We start from the raw sequence: 19617 nt of genomic DNA on the forward strand, positions 1-19617 counted from the left end.
CAGGATTTGAGTACCTAAAATAGCATAATGGCACAAAGGAGTTGCTGAAGTAAAGCTAGGTTAGAATATGAGTTACCATTACCATAAATTATAATAAACAGAGCCGGTCAATTAGGAGAAAATGTACCCTAAAGAAAAGTTAAGTTCAAGAGCAATGTAAAGGATAACACATGAAAAGCTCTTGCTTATTTCCATCAGTTTACAAGCTCCATTTTCTTCTTTCTGCTTGGCACCAGATGGACATTCACCACTGGGAATCCTTGTCTGTGTCCCAAGGTCATCTGATTCAAGGTTACACTTAAATAAGAAAGGGTCATCAATTCAAGGGGTAGATACAGGATTCCCATGGAGTTGCCTGTGAGATCTATTTGAAAATATATCCTTGCGAGGCATCGCACCGCAGAAATCACAATCCATGGTGCAGAAACTGCCAGGTTTTTGAGGTTGCATCTTAGACCACACACAAAACATGAGCCTGCATCTCCAACTGTCTTTGGTTTGGAAATTGAAATAATAGGATATCCGATGAGGCTTTCTCATAAAACCGTCAGTATTCTCTGTACTTCTGGTGGCAGAAACCTGGTTGGTGGTCCAAGCCAGGAAGGAAAGTGATATTACAGTTGGTAGAGGAAAATAATTGTAAGTTTATTTTTTAAAGGCCTGATTTATTTTAAAACTAAAATAAGGGATGCCTCTTATTTAAAATCAGTTTTCATTGGTTTGGTTTGGTTTGGTTTGGTTTGGTTTGGTTTGGTTTGGTTTGGTTTGGTTTGGCTTGGCTTGGTTTGGTTTGGTTTTGAGACAAGATCTTGCTCAGCTGCTAAATTGCCTAGGCTGGACTTGAGAACTTGCCGTCCTCCTGCCCCAGCCTCCCAGAGTGCTGGGATTAGGGTCACGTGCCAGCACACACAGCTCATTTTCCTCTTACCTAGCTGGCTGTTGCTCATATGTGAGTGTCTGTGGTTACACAGCCAGGCCCTGACGTTCATTCCAGGGAGGTGAGGTGATATCCATGTACCCAGCTCTCTCCACCAGTGGGAAAAAAGAAGCTGGATTCCCTGATGCTGTTTGCTCCTAAATTCTAACTAATTCCAATTCACAAAATCTAAAAGGCTGATGCCTTCCCTGAGAGTGCACAAGAGCTATAATGGTGCTGCATGGCAATTTTGCTTATGGCCAAATTTTGAAAGTTTTTGGTTTCATAATGTTAGCAATTTGAAGATTTAAATAGGTAGAAGCCTCAGCTTTCTCTATGCAGTGATTACTTAACACCCATTCTAAAGTCAGTAGCAATAAGCTCCCATTCTTCTCTTTGAAAGGTAATTCTGTTTTCAAGATCAGTAAAAATAAGAACCAGATGAAAGAATATTAGTTCAGAAAAGGCACACAGAGATCACTTACCTGCTCACTTTTTGGTGTTGCTGCTTTTGCTTGAAAAATCAAATGGCTGAACAATAATAATAGGGTGGGGGTGAAAGAGGGCCGGGGGGATCTGAGTCTCAGCCTCATTTATGGGGAGAGAAGAGTCAGAGATGTAGAGTTCGGTTGGTGACACTGGCTTCTTTGTTTGCGGAGGCTATTAAGAGGCTGATTTGGGGCTTTGGCTTCTCTGTCATGTATCTCTCCTTTTCCTTCTTGAAGAAGGAAGCTTGAAAAGAAATAGAACTAATATAGGATGAGAAACACCTCTATTTGTAATTAAGCTCCTAAATCTTCAGGGTGCTGTTCCTAAACCCCAAGGGAAATCAAGTTCTGCCCCAGAAGCATTGATGGGTGGGAGAGGAAAGTGCGCTAAGCAGCGTTCTCAGCTTGTGGGTGAAGGGACGAATCAGCCCGAGCTGGAGTGAAGATCATAGTTGGTAGGATATAAATATAATTTTTATCATTTTTCTGGAGGAAAAAATCCAAGAAGTTTAAAGAGAGGGAGTTCATCATCTTAGGGATTCATTTTTTTCATCACGAGGGGACAAAGCAGGGATGCTGGGCCCTGAGCTAACAACAAAAGTTGGTGATTTGATGGAGGGAGCAAGAGACTGGAGTAAGAAAATTCATGTTTAGTAAAAATGTCAGGCTTCTTTTTCCTCATATGTGCCAGAGGTTGAATTTGAGTTCTTTCTTTTGTTTTTTTTCCGGTACCGAGGATTGAACTCACGACCTCACGCTTGCCAGGCAGGCACTGTGCCGCTGAGCTAAATCCCCAGCCCCTTGAGTTCTTTAATATATTTGGCACGTTAGATTATTTGCTGAAAGTTAAAAATGCAATTGCTTTATCATAGTACACAGAGAAAGAAGAAAATACTGTTTTCTACTAACTTCTTTGAGGAAAGCCTCTGGAGATTTCTAGAGAAGAGACGCTTAGATATCTCAAGTTTCAGAGGCGCATTCAGATTTGTTAGCCCCTTCAACCTAGCTATAGTTGTAAAACTAAGCCCACTGCACTTCTGGATCGGAGCTCTGCCTCCTCTGCGAGCTGGTCCCAGGACATGTTGCGTGACCTGGTCAGAAGGCTCACCTCCTCTCTGCTTCTGTGTGTTGTTCTTTCTCATAAGATTCAGGTACATCCCACTTCTCAGGCAAGCTCCTTACAAAGCAGCCGTTGTTTGAGGGACTTTTCCACTAGCCCAGCCCTTCTTCGCATCAGTTACTCTATCTGAAGACAAAAATCTTTCTCTTTTTTGTCATTGTGTCCATCCTACTTACTCTCTAGGTAAATAAAGTGCCTAGAGAAGAATTACAAAAAATGGTGACAGACGTTAGAGGATGACAGGATCCTAAGCACAGGAGCTGTACGGAGAAGCAGCAGTTAGGAAACTAGCAACGAGTGGGCATTCAAGAAATGGTTGGGGTGAGGCAAGGAGCTTAGCAAAGAGCGGAGTAGAGAGGAAAGGAGAGTGGAGGGACTGTAGATTTGGGGAGGGAAGATAGTGTTTTAGAGCAAGGATAATTTGGGTAAAAAGTCTGTCTCTTGCTTTTTTCCCACTGACAAATCTGAAAGTGATGTTTCCCTAACTTCCCACCTCTCCCCCCCCCTCCACGCATCGTCAGGTATTCTGGGTCAGAATGAGAATAACAGAAGCAGAAGCTGCAACGAGTGGCCTTCACATATCTCCAGGCCTGGAATTATTGACATTTTCATCTCAGAAAGCTCTTCCCTCTGCTTCTGAAAGTCCTCACATCATCCAGCAGCCACGACGTTAGAGCTGTCTTCACGCCGAAGCACTGCCAGCCGAGAAGGACACTTAGGAAACCAGAGAGGAACAAGAGTTCCTTTGTAAATTGCTGTTGCATCAGAAGAAAGGCTGAGGCATGCATATAGTACTTTATTTTACACACCACAAACAGACAAACAAGTCTCAGACTTGGAATCCAGAGTTAAGAAAAGCATCGATCCCACTGGGCTTTCAGAACAGGCAATGCTTTTTCATATTCCTTCTCTGCTACCATTATTTACATAACAAATCGCTGTGAAATGCAATCATGTCAGATGTTGGAAATAAACTCTTTGGGGTATAGCTATTTTTAAACAATCCATAGTTATAGGGCTGCTTTAAAAACATGCAAAGCCTGAGTTTGTGTTTCAAATCGTAAGTGGTTACAGGAACTTTGTATTGTTAGGCTGGTACTGACCCATGGAACAGAAAAGCTTTTCAACAGAGCCTGAAATCCCTCAGGAATGATGATGTTTAAAAGAGCTGCAAAAATTCAAATTGGCCATGGACTGGGGCCCTGCATTTCTAGGTGCATGGACATCCCTGATTCTATTTTCTTCTCACCTCCATATTTTGAAGAGCATTTAACTGCTCTGCAAATATTCACAATAGTTTCCCCACCAGAAGATTTTATTTATGACACTGAGAACAAGCATTCCTTCCCCACCTTCATTCTTCACCCCCAGGGAATCAGGAGTTAGTCAAGAGAACGCTGCATTCTTTGAGATTATTTGCATGAGTGGATTATATGCGTCACTCTGGGAGAGATTATGTTCTACTGGTCCAAGCTTATTGCTCCCACAAAAGGACTTTTCCTCCGCCTTAGTGAGTTTCATTATTGTGCCCCTGACGTGTGCCACCTCCACCCGCCCACGTGCACCGCTCACCCTCCACTCTTCCCTCCAGCCTCACTTGGGCTATCGCTCCTTCAGCCTCACTTACCGGCTCAAATTCCCTTCTCTAGCTGTGAAACACATACTTTTCAAAACTGCCCTCAAGTCCAACTTTCCCCATGTAAACTGTCCCAAGTATCTACAATACTTGTGATGTATAATTAAGACTAATAAAATAATAATAGCTAGCATTTATTTAACATTCTGAGCCAGATTTGAGGGAAGCACTGTTGTCTGCATTTTATACAGGATAAAACTGAACTCAGATAGTAGAGCTATTTGATGTAGGAGGTCCACACCAAGGACAAGTTAAGAATTTGGTGTGGGATTCTGGTAGCTTGGGCAAGAGTGGTCTGATAAGTGGAGGGAGGGGATAGCGGTTAGATGGTACACCCTAGTAGATTTGGTGAAGAATCAGATTCTGCGAGATCTGGAAAGTCCCCGTTTAGGCCTTGTTTGCGTGTTGTGGGTCGGGAACACTTCCTGGCCCCTTGCTGCTGCTACCCTGAGTTAATGCTCACCTTACCTCACATCTGTTTATGATTCCTCCTCAGAGAGACAGGGCTTTCCTTAGACATTCTCTTGTGAAAATTAGTTCCCCTCTGTTTTCACTATGTGAATATTATTCTCTCTCTCACCTTATGGCATTTCTTTCAGTTTTTTATTATTTGAGAAGTAATGTAATTAATAATAGAAGGAAGTTATCCATTCCATTCACATTAGTATCCTCCCTGCTTGGCATACAGTATGTGCTCAGTAAATACAGGGAGAATTTATCCAAAAAAAGAAATGAAAATTTAAAGAATCCATTTAGATCACCATAAATAGAAGTTTATATGGAGCTGAAGACAAGATTTAAAGAGGAAAATCATACTCTTCCCACCACTACCTAATCAAAAGAACAAAGCCAACATTATGATCTGTGGAAAAAAATCAACAACATAATGAAAAATGGAAGACTATGAATCACGATTAACTACCGCCTACAACGCATGCTCAGTCGTGGTGACGTCAAAATAAAATCTGTAACCGTCAATATCTAGTCAGAAACAAAGATTACAAGATTTTAAGGCATTGTCATCTGTTAGACCATCACTCTTAATAACTTTATTTATCGAAAAGTATTTATTTCTTTTCAATCTTTTGCCTTACAGTTTTCTAAGATATCAGAAAGCTGGAATGTAGGATACTTTATCACGTCCCGAGAAGTGAAGTTCTCTTCACTTGACCACATGCTTTTCAAAATAAAGCATTAATAAGGTTGTAGATAAAATAAATCCTTCTTTACTTATTTATTTCTCCTTTTAGTCAGCATAAGATCTCTAAGAGCAAAATTTTATTCAGTACCTTCTAACTGCCACATGAAAGAATGAGGCTGATTGTCCCCTTTATTTCTTTGTATTTGTCTAAATCCCTTCTTCCTTCCCACCATAGAGTTCTGAGACCTTGGGGAGTTATATCAAGATGTACAACATTGTTTTATGTGCGAGGAGCAGATAGAGTTATAACTGTTTTCATCACTTACAGATTTTAGCCTTCAAACAGATGAAAGAGTGATTTATATAGATTGGCAGGGGTTGGAGGATCCTTATTGCTTTATTAAGCTCAGACAATAGGTCCAGTCCATAATGACTTCAAATAAGACATCTTGGAATGTGATTGCCTCTAAATGTATATGTATATTGCATCGATCTGCTTATGTAATATAGGTGCTGAGGACCAATCCCAGGAAACTGACCTCCGATGGAGGGATGAGCTGCTCATTTAACTCCCAGTAGTCTGTCCTATAATCAGAGTGCTTCATATAATTAAAGTATAAATCTAAGGAAATGTTTTATCCCATTCCCCTATTCTAGGTCCATATTATTCACCACTACAGACATTAGCAGCAGGCAAGTAGAAGGTAATTTCTTAGTCTTCCTGGATGCATACTTCTGAAAAACCATAAAGTTGATATAACTTTTGCCTGAGTATCTGTCTTCAACTTCATGGGAGGATAAGATTAGTCTCGTGAATTGTTGCATAGCTTAGAGTAGATATTGCATAACAGATTTTTGTTATTGGATATTTGACTAATTGCATCAGTATTCAATTAAAATAGACCTTGAAGAGACAGTGTTTCTTTATTTGGTAGTACTGCTTGCTTGAGCTTCTCTTAAAATAAAAATTCTGAAAACTTCAATTAGAATGAGTAAACATTCTTCAGATTAATTTTGACTTTACAAATTAAGAGCAATCTTTTAAAATAATTTTAATTAAATGGCCAATGATCATATGAAATAATGTTTAGCAATCAAATTCATTTTACCAATTTGAATTATTTTCCTTTATATTAAAGAATACACCTTTCCTAATCAAATGCAAACTTTACCTCAATATAATGTCACAGAGTGGCAGTGGGAACCTTTTCTAAATTAAAAGTAAAGCTTTATCTTTTTCAGCAAAAGAAAAAAATTACTCTGTAGAGTTTATTGGAAATGAGTGGAAAGTAAACAATAAAAATTTTACACAAATTCATTAAGTTTAATATGCCTTAAGAGCTAAAATAGCCTTATATAAAACTATTTCTGCTATATTTATGCATCAACAAATCATACTTTTATTTCAGTTATTTCTTAAAAGGAGTAGCAATTTCCTTTCAAATAGTTATAAAAAAAAACTGAAACTCTTTTTTAACTCCAGAGAGAATAACACCTCCCATCACACAAATTAAAATATGAAATATACTTGCAAATCATAATCACTTAAATATTAGTGTTATGGTTTGTGTCTGGGTGTCTCCTCAAAGTCTCATGCAGTCAGCCCCATGACTGCATGTGTCTTTGGGGGAACACCCAGACACAAACCATAGCAATTAGCAAATATATATATATGATATATATATCATCTATTCATTGTGGCATCACAAACATGAGTCTTCTATTGTTGTATAAGCAATACGATTGCATGAAAGTCAGAAGTCTAGCTAAAGCTCAACTGTGGTGGATTGTCAATGGTGGTCAACTTGTAACACCTGATTGAACTGAATCAGCGTGGTGCTGGGTGTAGGAGGCCCACCTGAGGATTGTTGCCGGCAGCATAAGAGGTACAATGGGAGAAGAAGAAGGAAAGCTGTTGAGGGAGGCTGTTGGGAGCTGGTAGAAGCTGCTGAGTGCTGTTAGAAGCTGTAAGGAGCTGTTGGTTCTCTTGGAGGAGCTTGTCATGCTGACTTTCCTGATGAACTTGGCTGTTCTTAATGGAGGAGGAGCTCGGGACCTTGTTGTCGCTGAGAGTGGCTACCTTTCACTTTGGAGGAGCTCTGGTCCTCACTTTGAGCATCGCTTCCTAGCTCCAGAGGGGAAGATGGTGCACTGCCAGTCTCCTGAAGAAGCTTGTTGTGTTGGCTTCCCTGATGGGAGCTCAGCTTTCCTCATCATTGGAGGAGCTTGGGACCTCACTGTTACTGAGACTGGCTGTGGTACTTTTCCGGGGAGTCTGGTTCTTACTCTGAGCATTGCTTTCTGGCTCCAGTTCAGATACCTTCGTCCCGCTGGCACAGACTTTCTAGTTTCCACCACTGACCTTTGAGCCTTCCGAGTGCAGATCCGTGATACAGGCCTGTATGAGATATTTTTGTGAGCTCTTGGCCTCCAGTTGGACTCATGGAGGCCATTGCTGTGGCTCTAGGTCCTTAGATGGACTCATAAAGGACATTACCATGGGACCCAGGCCCTCAGCTGGATTCTTTGGTTTTTACTGTGTGTACAGATTTCCTGCATTCTCTTTTTTGTATATGATTCTTTGGGTGACTATTTTAAATCATCTTACAAAATATGTGTCCTGTTATAATTGTTTCCTTTGCAAAACCCCAAACCACAACACCAACCTAAACAGTAATGAGTATGGAATGGAAATTAAGAGGTCTTATACAGGAAGAAAAAGCGCCAAAGTCTCCTAAGGAGCAAGAGTGCCCTCCCAGTTTATTTATTTATTTTTTTTGGGGGGGGGGTTCTCCGGTACCGGGAACCGAACTCACGACCTTGCACCTGCCAGGCAGGCGCTTTTGCCGCTGAGCCCCCAGCCCCTCCCAGTTTAGTTTTAAATGGGCACCATCCTCTGTTCATCCTTGTGTGTCTGGGGCCCAGTGATTTGGTGTAGGAGTCCTTTTGTGCTGATTGGAGCCTGCTGGACAACAGCAGGGACAAGACTGCCCAGGTGTTGGCTGTCAGCCGTGTCGTGTGTTAGGTGACTAACAGATCATGACATTGTTAGGGGAGAGTGTGAGCCTAATACAGATCTAATTCCTTCCTTTTGTCTGAGAGTTTTGGTAATAGTTTAACTACAAATATCTCTTTCATTCTCTAAAGAGATGGCTAGCCTAGGCTTTGAATCATCCTCTGCAAAGTATAGTAGAAGCTATGCAGAACTATTATCCAACTTGTTAGACTTTATAGCCAGACTAAACTCCATTTGCTGTTAGAAAAACCTAGGGAAGAAAAATACTAAATGACAAAAGAATTTTAGAAGCCCTCATTTAGTTACTTTGTTCATTTTTAAATAATTGTTTTCTTGGATATGTATATGTGTACGTGTGTGTGTGTGTGTGTGTGTGTGTGTAACTTGAAATTATTTCTTGTAGCCACCCCTATACTCATTAGCTATCCTCTTCCTCCTCTTCTCCCCCCAGCACTCTTCCCAGGCTCCTGTAACCACTATTCTGTTCTCTACTTCTTTGGTAGAACATACATTATTTCTGTGCCTGGCTGAAAGAAATTGCTTCTTAAATTGGCTCCGCTATTTTAGAAAATAGAATCTTCCTTCATAGGAGTTTCACTGATCAGAATTTATCAAAGTAAGAAGAAATGCTGATTCTTTTAAAGATAGCAGTAAAAGTATAATAAAAGGATACTTGCTTTATTATACTGCTTTTATCATTTTATGTCCTTACTATTAATATCTATCTGTAGTGATACCCATGGATTGAATTACTTTTAACTGATACAGATTATTCCACTACGTATAAAAGTCATGTGTTTCTTTAACCATATACCTCTTTTCCTTTCTGTTCCTAAGTCAGTCATATCGTACTGGAACTCTATTATAAATGAGCACCAGCAATCTGTGTACCCTTTCTTTTTCATTGGGACACTGGAAAGATTAACAAGCTAATAATGTGAAATGACTAGAACTCTCTCATTAGGAAGCAGCATTAACATTAAAACTGATGCTACTTTCTTATACATTATGGTTTCCATCTAGAAGTATAAAATCCCTCAAACATTCTTTTAATTTAAATAATGCCATAGTGATAATCCATATGTGAAAGCAATAGGATTGTAAAACTAGCTAAATGTGGTTATTTGGGCCTTAATGCCCAAACTCAACCCAAAATAACATTGCTAAGACCCAAAGACAGTGATTTTTGCTGCTCATAAATGATAGTTGGAGCTGGCAAGTAGCTGAGATCCAGAGTTCTCCTGAGTCCCTAGATGGTCAGTAATGCTGTTTGGACCATAATTTTCCATCTTTCTTCTTGGAAAGATTGACTGAAGGCCACTCAGTAAAGTCAGCTTGGAAGTAAGACTTCTGTGTCACACCATCTATTCATGAAAGAGAGCTATAAAAATAAACATATACCCAGGACCTAATGGAGACATGGCAACAGGCCTAAGGACATGCCATCCCTTCAGCTTCCCTTTTAATTCCCTCTTAGTTTTATTTTGTTTCTGGACAGAACTAATGCATCAGTTTTAGGCAAGTGTTTTTGTATTCTGAGCTTGTTTATTGAGAGATTATTTGAAGGAGATAAGAGTGAGTAACTTTGGAAAGAGTTAGCACTGGAAAAACTATAGCAGCTAAAAGTAATTAGATCCAGTGTGCTGCAGGCACGTTTGTGTCACCCAGTATGATAATGGAAGGTGATTCCTACATAAAACTTGCAAAGTAAATGCATAGGTGAGCATGACTCAAACATGGAGCAAAACAGTAGCATTAAATGGCAAGAAGTCTGAACGCGACAGTGGGTTCAAAAGAGCAGCAAGAGGGGCTGCCCTTGTTTCTTTCCTTGCTTCCCTGGCTTCTCCTTAAATTGGCCTGTGCTTCCCTGGGATCCTGTGATTCTGTTGTTGCTTCCCTTTCATTACACCTGCCAGGTAGATCTGACAACATCAGCCCTGCCTGTCGTTTTCTAAATATACCTACTAGATCTATTTCTTTTCTTTATTTTTTCTTAAAACTCAGGGAAACCCAGGAAATTCAACTTAATGTTTTTCAGCACCTTCACCACTGGCAGATAACATCTCCTGCCACAGTAAGGAGGACCCTAGCGAGGCTTCACTCTCCATAGAAAGCTGCTTCCCTGGTGACTGCCAAGCACTTGACTCTGACGCTGCCTGCATTGGTCCTTGGGAGACAAGTACCCACTCAGCCTGTTGCTGTGTGAGGGAGTGATGCGCCGACGCTTTCCCCAGGGACCACACAGCAGGCGATTTAGACACCCTGGGGAAAGTCGGTTCTCTTGACACTCTCTTTAAATTATTTCTGACTTTTGATTCAAACTCTTTTCCATTATTCAAGTTTTTCTATCCAGACAGTCCTTATCCATGCTTTGCTTGATCTCTGATTATTAGCAATGTTGATATTTTACTTCTGTTTTCATTTTCACTTTTTAACCCTAGTTAACACCATCTTCAAAGCTGACTTTGTATTTTAGATCTAATACAATTTGAAAAAAAAAAAAAAAAAAAAAGATAACTGAGCACCTATTCCTAACATCTCTTCTTTATGGATAGGCTACAGTAGGTCAGATATTTTCCCAGAAAAAGGCAAGAGCCATTTCTCTGGCTTAGAAAATCTTAGAAATTCATTAAGAAAGCACAATTCTAGACAAATAACTGCACAACGCAGCAATTTCAGTGCATAAAATGGCAGAAAAACAGCATTTCATTTTTGAGAGGTTATAGTGTCAAGTTAGCACTGGGAACTATTTAGTCATGAGCAAAATAGATAACCTGTTATTAGCACAAGAAAGAGACAAAGCAAATAAGCAACTTATTGTATAATTGCAAGTTACACTGCTGATATTTAGGTGATGACATTAACCCTGGGAAGGACCCAGCAATAGGAAGCATTAAAGAGAAGCACCCACACCAAAGGAACATCCTGAGTGGCAGCCCTGAGATCGGGAAGAGGTTGGTGCCCTGAGACACTAACATAGGCAAAGGCATCTAGAACCAAGGCGAGCCACACATACAGGGCCCTGAATGCCTTGAGAAGCAATTGGGATTTTATTCAGTATTCAATGAGAAACCTGTGGTAATATCAATGTACTTATATTTCAAAAGATCATTCTGGTTGCAGGGTAGCAGATAAATGGGAGGGAGCGAGAGTAAATAGAAGGAAATTATTTAAGTAATTCGGGTGAAACATGAATGCATTCAACTTAGGTAATGGGAATCGTGGTAGAGAAGTATGAATGAATTAAGGATATGTTTTTAAAATAGAAAACATGGATTTAAATATAAGGAGTTAAAGCAAAAGGAGGAACCAAAATGAATTCCCAGGTTTTGATCATCTTGGTAAATGCTGATGTTATTTACTGAGGTGAGGATGGCCATGAAAGGAGCCGGTTCCCCTGACGGTGGGGGATATGGAGAAAGAGGTGAATTCCTGGAATTCATGTCAAGGGGTCAAGGAGTGTGACAGAAATGCGAATCTGATGTTGAACATGTAATTTGGAGTTAAAGAGATAGATTTGAGATTTATGAAAAACAAAAGATGGTAGTTGCATATATTGCTTATTATATAAAGATAGATTAAGAAGGAACCCTGGGGGCCGAATGTGTTTACAGTACCAGAGAAAGAAGAGCCAGTGAAGGTTGCTAGAGAAAGTGAGCAGAATGGCTGAGATAATCAAATATTGAATATGGACCTGTCCAATCTGCTAAGTACTTTTTCATGATAATGAAGATATTTTCTGAAAATGGTTCATAAACTACAAAGCATAAGCATGAAAGAGGCTCACCTTTACCTGCAGAGATTCTTACAAATGAGCTAATATTTTAAAACTTGTATTACTTTAAGGCTTATATGAAGGGAATTTTGTTTTTCAACGACTTTAAAAAAACCTTCCTAGGTATAATCCCTCAAGTTTATTTAAGGATTTATGCACTTGATGCCTGATACGTTAGCATGAAGGGACCTATATGAGAACCAGAGCCTCTGCAAACCACGGGCAGACTTCAGATCCTGTCCAGGGACACCTGTGTGAAGGACATGGGACACGTCTCCTCCAAATGGTGTTCACATTTATTGAATAATATATTGATAATAAAATGGCCAAGGACTTTTGTAAATGCCTTCCCTGCCCACCCCTGCTCTGATTCTTACCCCAATCCTCCCGGTGTGGCACCTTTGGTGGCGGCACATGCTGCCATCCCCAAGTCCTTGTGCAAACTGTGTGTGGCTTCCAGCACTTAAATGGAATCTTACTTATTCACAGATGCCATTTTATAGAACTGTAAAAGGGGATGCACATGGCTTTTGACAGGGGTGCACAACTCCAACATGGCCTTCCACTATTTTTGGAATAGGTTGCTGTAGCTCCAGGTTCTGGGTCTTCTCCCTTAGAAACTGGGTGAAACCTGTTCTGTAAGAGCACTTTTTGTAACTGAAAACTACCTATAAAGCATCCTCTAGCATCTGTGTAAGTAAACTGCCAGTGTGAGTTGGAAAAGTGTGATTTGGGGGCTTTGTTTCCAAATAGCACCTTTAAAGTAGGTATTTTTAAAAAGTTTATTATTTATGATAATAATAGTAAAATTACTATTTTGGCATTTTATTTGGTTTTAAGATCTAAAAAGTAGTCAAAGCACACATAAATTGTCTTATTGTCATAGAATCTATGAGTGAAGAAATGCCAAACTGAGGTTTTAATTTGAAGCAGTTGCTTGGAATTACAATCTTTGGGGGTATTTTCTTAATGTGCAGAGGCAGCCTCTTCGGAGGAGACAACAGAAAGTGTCTGTCTCTAGACAGAAGCATTAACTCTTGGGTGAGGGGCTGGGGATTTAGCTCAGCGGCACAGCACCTGCCTGGCAAGCACAAGGTCATGAGTTCAATTCCTGGTACCGGAAGAAAAACAAAACAAACAAACAAACAAACAAAAAAGGGACTCTTGGGTGGAAGAAACAGGCAATTTCTGTTGGTGAAATGTTATCACTGAAATGGTGAAATAGTTATCACTGAAAAGCAAATTACTACCTGACAGATCAAATCAAGGAACCCTAGAACAGGATATGAAGAGAAAAGTTGATGGAAAACATGGAGAAACACAGGTGTAAAGAAAATGGATTCAGAAATTAAAGCTGTTCAAGCCCACATCTATTTCATGTAAGTTGAGAGGAAATACTCAAATAATACCCAGTTACTTCCTAGACATGAAGAAGAACATAGCATTTTTATTGAAAGAGCCCCCAAGGACAACCAGCAATAAAGGCACACATGTATATATTCTTAAATTTTTATAATGAACTTTGAGAAATTAATGACTTAGAAAAGTTCTGAGAGATAGCAAACTTATCAGCTACAACACTGAGTAAAAAAATGAAGGAATAATTTTTAAATTCTGAGGAGAAAATCTTTGAGCCAAGAATTCTATATTTAGCCAAACTATCATTAAAGTGAATGAGGAAAATAAATTCTTTTGAGAAAAACAGAGCTCAGAGAATTAATATTCAAATATTGTCTCTAAAAAGAAAATGAATCCAGAAAGTAGAGTAGCCAAAGGTATACTGAACAAGGAAATTCCTAAAATAATGCTTTAGTATTAATGGTAAACGTTTAATTTTGGTAATCCGCTAGTAAAAATTTCAGGTGGTATCAACATGGGTTGTGCCAGGGATGTGACAAAATTTTGCAGGGGGAAAATAAAGGAAAATCAGGCAACCCTTGTATTGTTCCAGGTTAGAGGGTAGATATATAATTATTGTAGGTGTCTTTAGAATCACAGCTGCTATGGGTGTTGAAGTTTAGACTCAATTCATCATGTCCCAAGCAGTGAGGAAAAATGAAGCAAAGACAGTTGCAAAATAAACGTGCTGGGGATAAATCCAAATACAACCAAATCAAAATAAATACAAGTGGGTCAGTTTAACCCAGACAGCTGGAAGCGATAGCCAGGACAATGTGAAGGAGAAAGAAATGACACATTTCAGTGTAAGAGAGGCCAAGACGAAGCAGGAGATAGATCTTTTGCAAATGGCAAGTGGACCAAGAGATGGAGGAAAAGGAGAAGAGAGGGGCAGGGAAAGGGATGTAAAAGAAATTAAGATGTGTTATGGACTTGTACCAAATACCCACATGGAAAGTAGGCATTAAAGGTCGCAGACATGTGCTAATAAAGAAGTACCCACCATTTGCATACTTTTGATTGTCTTTGTAGAAAAGATATTTCAACATTCATAGTTTCATAATTTGAAATAAAACTGTGTGGGAGTGGGCCTCATACAATTCCAAATGATTATGACCAAAATGTGAAAAAAGAAAGACAAAAAACAAAAATAAAAGCAACATTATATGTGTATGATCTTGAGAGTAAGAAAGACCTTCTTTAAACTGATAAAAAGCAAAAGACTTCAAGAAAGCATTTATTGACTATTTCAAAATTGAACATATATACATATATATGGTAGACATTATAAACAAAGTCAAAACAGGCAAATCATGAGAAAAGACACTTGTAACATATGTAACCAAGAACTTGTGCCAGTATCTATATGATTTGCAAAAATTCAGCAGTTTGATGATAATAATTATTGGCCCTTAGGACTATAAAATGATACTACTACTTCAAAGGACTATTGACAGTCCTAAACAAATAAAAATTGTGCATACTTGATTATCAACCAAGATTACTTCTGTGTAAGTGAGACATCTGACAGGTTTGGACAGGGGTACTCAGATGTTTTGGACAGATACATCACAAACTGCCAACAGTAGTGAAGTCTTGGGAAATTACCAAGTGTGTGTTAGGGGAGACAGAAAATAGAGAAAATTATCAAATCGCACTTTGTTTATACAATGAAAATCATATCATCTAAAGTCATTAAAAATTAACTTTTCAGGATTTGTAACACTGAACCTTTTAATTTCAGCTTTACATATTCACAATTCAAGGCTCTCTTTTTGCAGTTAAAAAATAATTCCGGTCATTAACGTATGGTCCCAGGTTGAACCCCGGGTTTATGTAACCATGAATTTCTGTTCCTACGCTCACTTGATACAACAGGAAGAACTTTTACTTATTTATTTATTTTTTCCGGTACCGGAAATCGAACTCAGGACCTTGTGCTTGCCAGAAAGGTGCTGTGCCGCTGAGCTAAATCCCAGCCCTGGCAGAACTTTTAAATGAGGGTGAAGTTTACTTATACCTTTCACATTGCATTGATGGATTTAGGTTAAAAGTTATCTGCCTTTGTCTTTGTACATATTGATTTGCAATCTCTATACATTTTTGTCTAACACCAATGTGGTTGGGCTTCTTTAGTCCACCATTTGGAATGGAAAATCTTGAAAAAGTACATCAAAGGCAGATTATTTTCTCCAGTTCTTTTAAAGGTATTTAGATAATAGTAGGCAATGCACTTAAATTTTTAACTTCATTATATAAATAGCATTAAACCAGTCATAAAATGATTGTCAATAATAGGAAATTGTTTCACTGACCTTTTATACATAACTATGAGTCATTTTTCCTCCTCAAAATGAGAAGTGAGGGGTTTTTTTCCTTTTTTTTTAAAGTTAGGTTATCAGTATTCAACTTTTGATTGTATTTTTCTCCTGCTTTGGATTTTTTTCCTATCCATCATTATATTTCTTTTAGAAACTTCTTTAAATTTTTTTAGGGGAGGGAACAAAGCTAACAAAGAAACAGATGTGTCCCATATAAAATATGCAATAAATCTTGTCCCACAAATTCTTTGCTCTGAACTTTCTGACAGAAACTGTCAAATATCCACTTTAATTCAGGTATAAAATGTTCGCTCCATGTCATGGCGCCAACCACCATATGCCAGCATAAAGTTAGTGACCAGCAATAAAAACAGCAGTGTAAGCACCTTTGAAACCGTACAAGGCATCGTGGGTGAGAACGACCCATATAAATCCATGGGGAATTAATCTCAGCCTTGCTACTATCCTGCTGCGCATTTACAATGGGTTTCTACTCCCTCACAGCACTAGTAGTAATACTTTTTAAAAGGAGAGAGAAAATAAGAGAGCCATGCGTCCACCTAATGAGATTGGGGGTGGGGGGCTTCATGGATCAGAAAGCAACAGCTTTTCCTCCTACTGCTCTAGGCTCTGGCATCCCCGTGATGAGGTAGAGTGAGCCTCAGTTGAACATGTGGGGTTCTTCCTCAGCTCGCCTTGCCTGGTTTCACAGATCATGTGAAACCAATCTCCCTGAAGCACAATCTCAAGAAATGACTTCAGGTTCATAAATCATCCTTATCATCCCACAGGAGGAGGCATGCTGTGCTTTTTCACCAGTGAAACCCTTCAAGCCTCATTTTCATGAGGTTTTCTTGGAGTTTTGCTTTTGTTTGTTTTTGTTTGGTTTTGACTTTTGCTTCCTTTCTGGAATCAGCTCCATACCACTTGCACATTTACCTTCAGGCTTCTGCCCAAAGGAGATGGTGGCACTTGAGTTTACCTAATACACTATTGGGACATTTTCATTTCTCTCAGATTTCAAGGGAGACCTGTTTTGTAGAAAGGGCCTCTGTGTGTGTGTGTGTGTGTGTGTGTGTATGTGTATACATGGCTTGTCATGTACTTACAAGCGTCACACTTGTTTCCGTGAATATAGGGAAACTCAATATCTGATAATATTTTGATAATCCTTCGTAGTTATACATTTTTGTCTTTTAAGATCTCATTTAAAAATACTGTTGGAAAATTATTTTGAAATGCTCTTTCATGAGTTTGTAGATTTTTGCTTTATTTGAGGTTACATCCCCACTTTAAAACAAAGGCAAAGTTTTCAATATTTATAAACTTAAATATATGCTAATTGTAAAAGTAGTCACTTAACAGTTGGTCTCTTCCTTGACATGTTGAAAGGAAAAGGAAAATATTCTAAAATATATAAATAAAGTGCAAAATAAAAGAGGTAATGGATGCAGGGAGATCTTTTCAAATGGGAAAGGGAACAAGAGACAGAAGGAGGGGCAAGGGAAGGAAGGGAAAAGGGATTCTTAAAAATTGAAAAAAAATGGAAATCTTGTTTTACAAGAATAAGATCTAGAAGAAGCAGGGAGGGGTGGGAGAGAAAGAGGACTAAATAAACAAAAAATTAAGAAGTGTTATTTAGCCGGGGATGTAGCTCAGTGGTACAGAGCCTGCCTGGCAAGCACAGGGTCCTGAGTTCTAGTTATGGTACCACAAAAAAAAAAAAAAAAAAAAAGAAAAGAGAAGGTTATATAAATGTACAAACTCTCTGTGATAAATCTAATCATTATGTACTACAAACATGTACTAATGTAAAAATTTTCAAACAGGCAAAGCAGGAAATTCTCTTATCTATTCAGTATGATTTTAACTATAGAGAAAGCACAAATGACTGTGATTATGAAATACGTATCTACATTTGTGAAAATGAATTTAAAGAAAGACTTGTGCATCATTGTGATTTTTTTTCTCAAATGTCCAAATATTCTACAATGAAGATTTATTACACATTAAAATTTGGAGGAAATATAAAAATTTGCTAAAAAGGACCCACTTTAAATTTTATTCTTATTGAATCCATTTTTAAATTGTTACTATAGTAAAGTGTTTATTTAATATTTTTACCGACAAAAGCTTTCCACAAGAGGCTACCAAATATTATGAAAAGATCACTCTGGAAGAATCTTCCTGGAATTATGTTACACTGACTATCAGCACTTTCACCAGAGCAGAGGTATAATTAGTGTAGTCACTTTGAAAACCAAACCTAGTTCTTTTGTTTCCTTTTACTGACTCTGATAACGATCAATTGTGCTAATGGTCCTTCTACTTATATTCTATTAGTGGAACAAATTAAATGTGTTTTAATGTGAAAAATATCTGCTGCATCATCTTCTTTGAGAACCCCAGTTTTCCCAAGTATTTCTTTTGTTAGAAATATTACCCAGCTGGCCATGATGGTGTATGCCTGTAACCCCAGCACTCGGGAGGGTGAGGCAGGAGGATCACCATGAGTTTGAGGCCAGCCTGGGCTACACAGCAAGTTCAAGGCCAGCCTGAACTACATAGTGAGGCCCAGTCTGCAAACAAAAAAAAAAGAAAAAAAGAAATACTACCCAAGAAGCAGATTGCTGCTGACCTTCATGGCACCTAGATAGTTGGTAACATCACAGTTATTGAAGTTATATAATTCATGGATACTATTGCTAGTGGACCCATTTAAATTCCCTACTACAAGAAATTCTTGACTGCAGAAAAAGTAGATTAAAGTGCATTTTGATGTTCAAAATAATAGGAGGTATGGGGGAATTCAGACATATTTTTGTTTCAGTGAATTAGTTTCCTGAGTATACTTAGCTTTTATCAGAGTTCCATTAAAAAACTGGTTTACAGACAGTTGAGGTTGCTGCATGATTACTTGCAAGGCCTTCTGGTGGTCCACTCGCTTTTATGACTGAACGTCTAAACGGTTGTTTTTCTAGAGGTAGTGTTTTCCATTGAACAAATGCCTTAAACTACAAAATAGTCAGAGGTTTGGTGTAAATAAACTTAGGTAAAGAAATCTCCTTTAGAAAGTTATGAGTGACATGTTAGATTTTATCTCATGTGTGAGTCTGGCATTTTTTTCCTCTTAGTTTTAGATGAAGATCAATTGTAAGCTATTAATATCGCTGACTATGCAAAACAGCGTTTTAGATGGTTTATTCTTTATAATGTGATTAAGACTATTCTTTATACTGGATATATTTCTGGGCAATTCGTAAAAATATGTGGAATGGTTGCTTTATAGAGATTATAGAATTTCACATTTGTGTCCATGTATAAGATATAAAGGGCTTCAGTGTAGGAGACTCTCCATGTAAATTTAACTTGTGCAAATGCTTATTTTTCAGTTATGACCTACATTTCTCTTGTCTCATTTATAATGACATGACAGTTTTATAGTTTTAAGCAGGAACGTGTGAAGAATACCAGTGTGATGTAGTGAAATCTGCAATGGACCAAGGAATAAGTTTGCTCTATTTTGCCCCCATATTAACTGTGTGACCTTAGGAAAGTCACTCGCAATGTGCAGTGCAGCTGCATCCAAACAGCATCTGTTGCTTTTTCTGGTTGTACTAAATGAGGCTTTTTCATCAAAGAGCCATTGGAAACGTGGAAAACAGAAACCATCTCAAGTGGGTAGGCAGAAGTAGCACGTGTAATATTTGGTATATTACCTTCTAATATTTTATTTTATTTTATTTTTATTTTTATTTTTTAATTTTTTTTTTGGTTTTTCTCCGGTACCGGGAACCGAACTCATG

General features: G+C 38.4%; 1 protein-coding gene across 6 annotated transcripts in view; it reads left to right on the forward strand.

The window, feature by feature from the left end:
* Fmn1 (formin 1) overlaps nucleotides 1-19617 on the forward strand; it is a 408229-nt gene that overhangs the window by 342541 nt on the left and 46071 nt on the right. The gene's annotated exons all lie outside the window — the stretch shown is intronic.

Source organism: Chinchilla lanigera, unplaced genomic scaffold (assembly GCF_000276665.1).
Source record: "Chinchilla lanigera isolate Chin_1 unplaced genomic scaffold, ChiLan1.0 scaffold00015, whole genome shotgun sequence".
Taxonomy (NCBI): domain Eukaryota; kingdom Metazoa; phylum Chordata; class Mammalia; order Rodentia; family Chinchillidae; genus Chinchilla; species Chinchilla lanigera.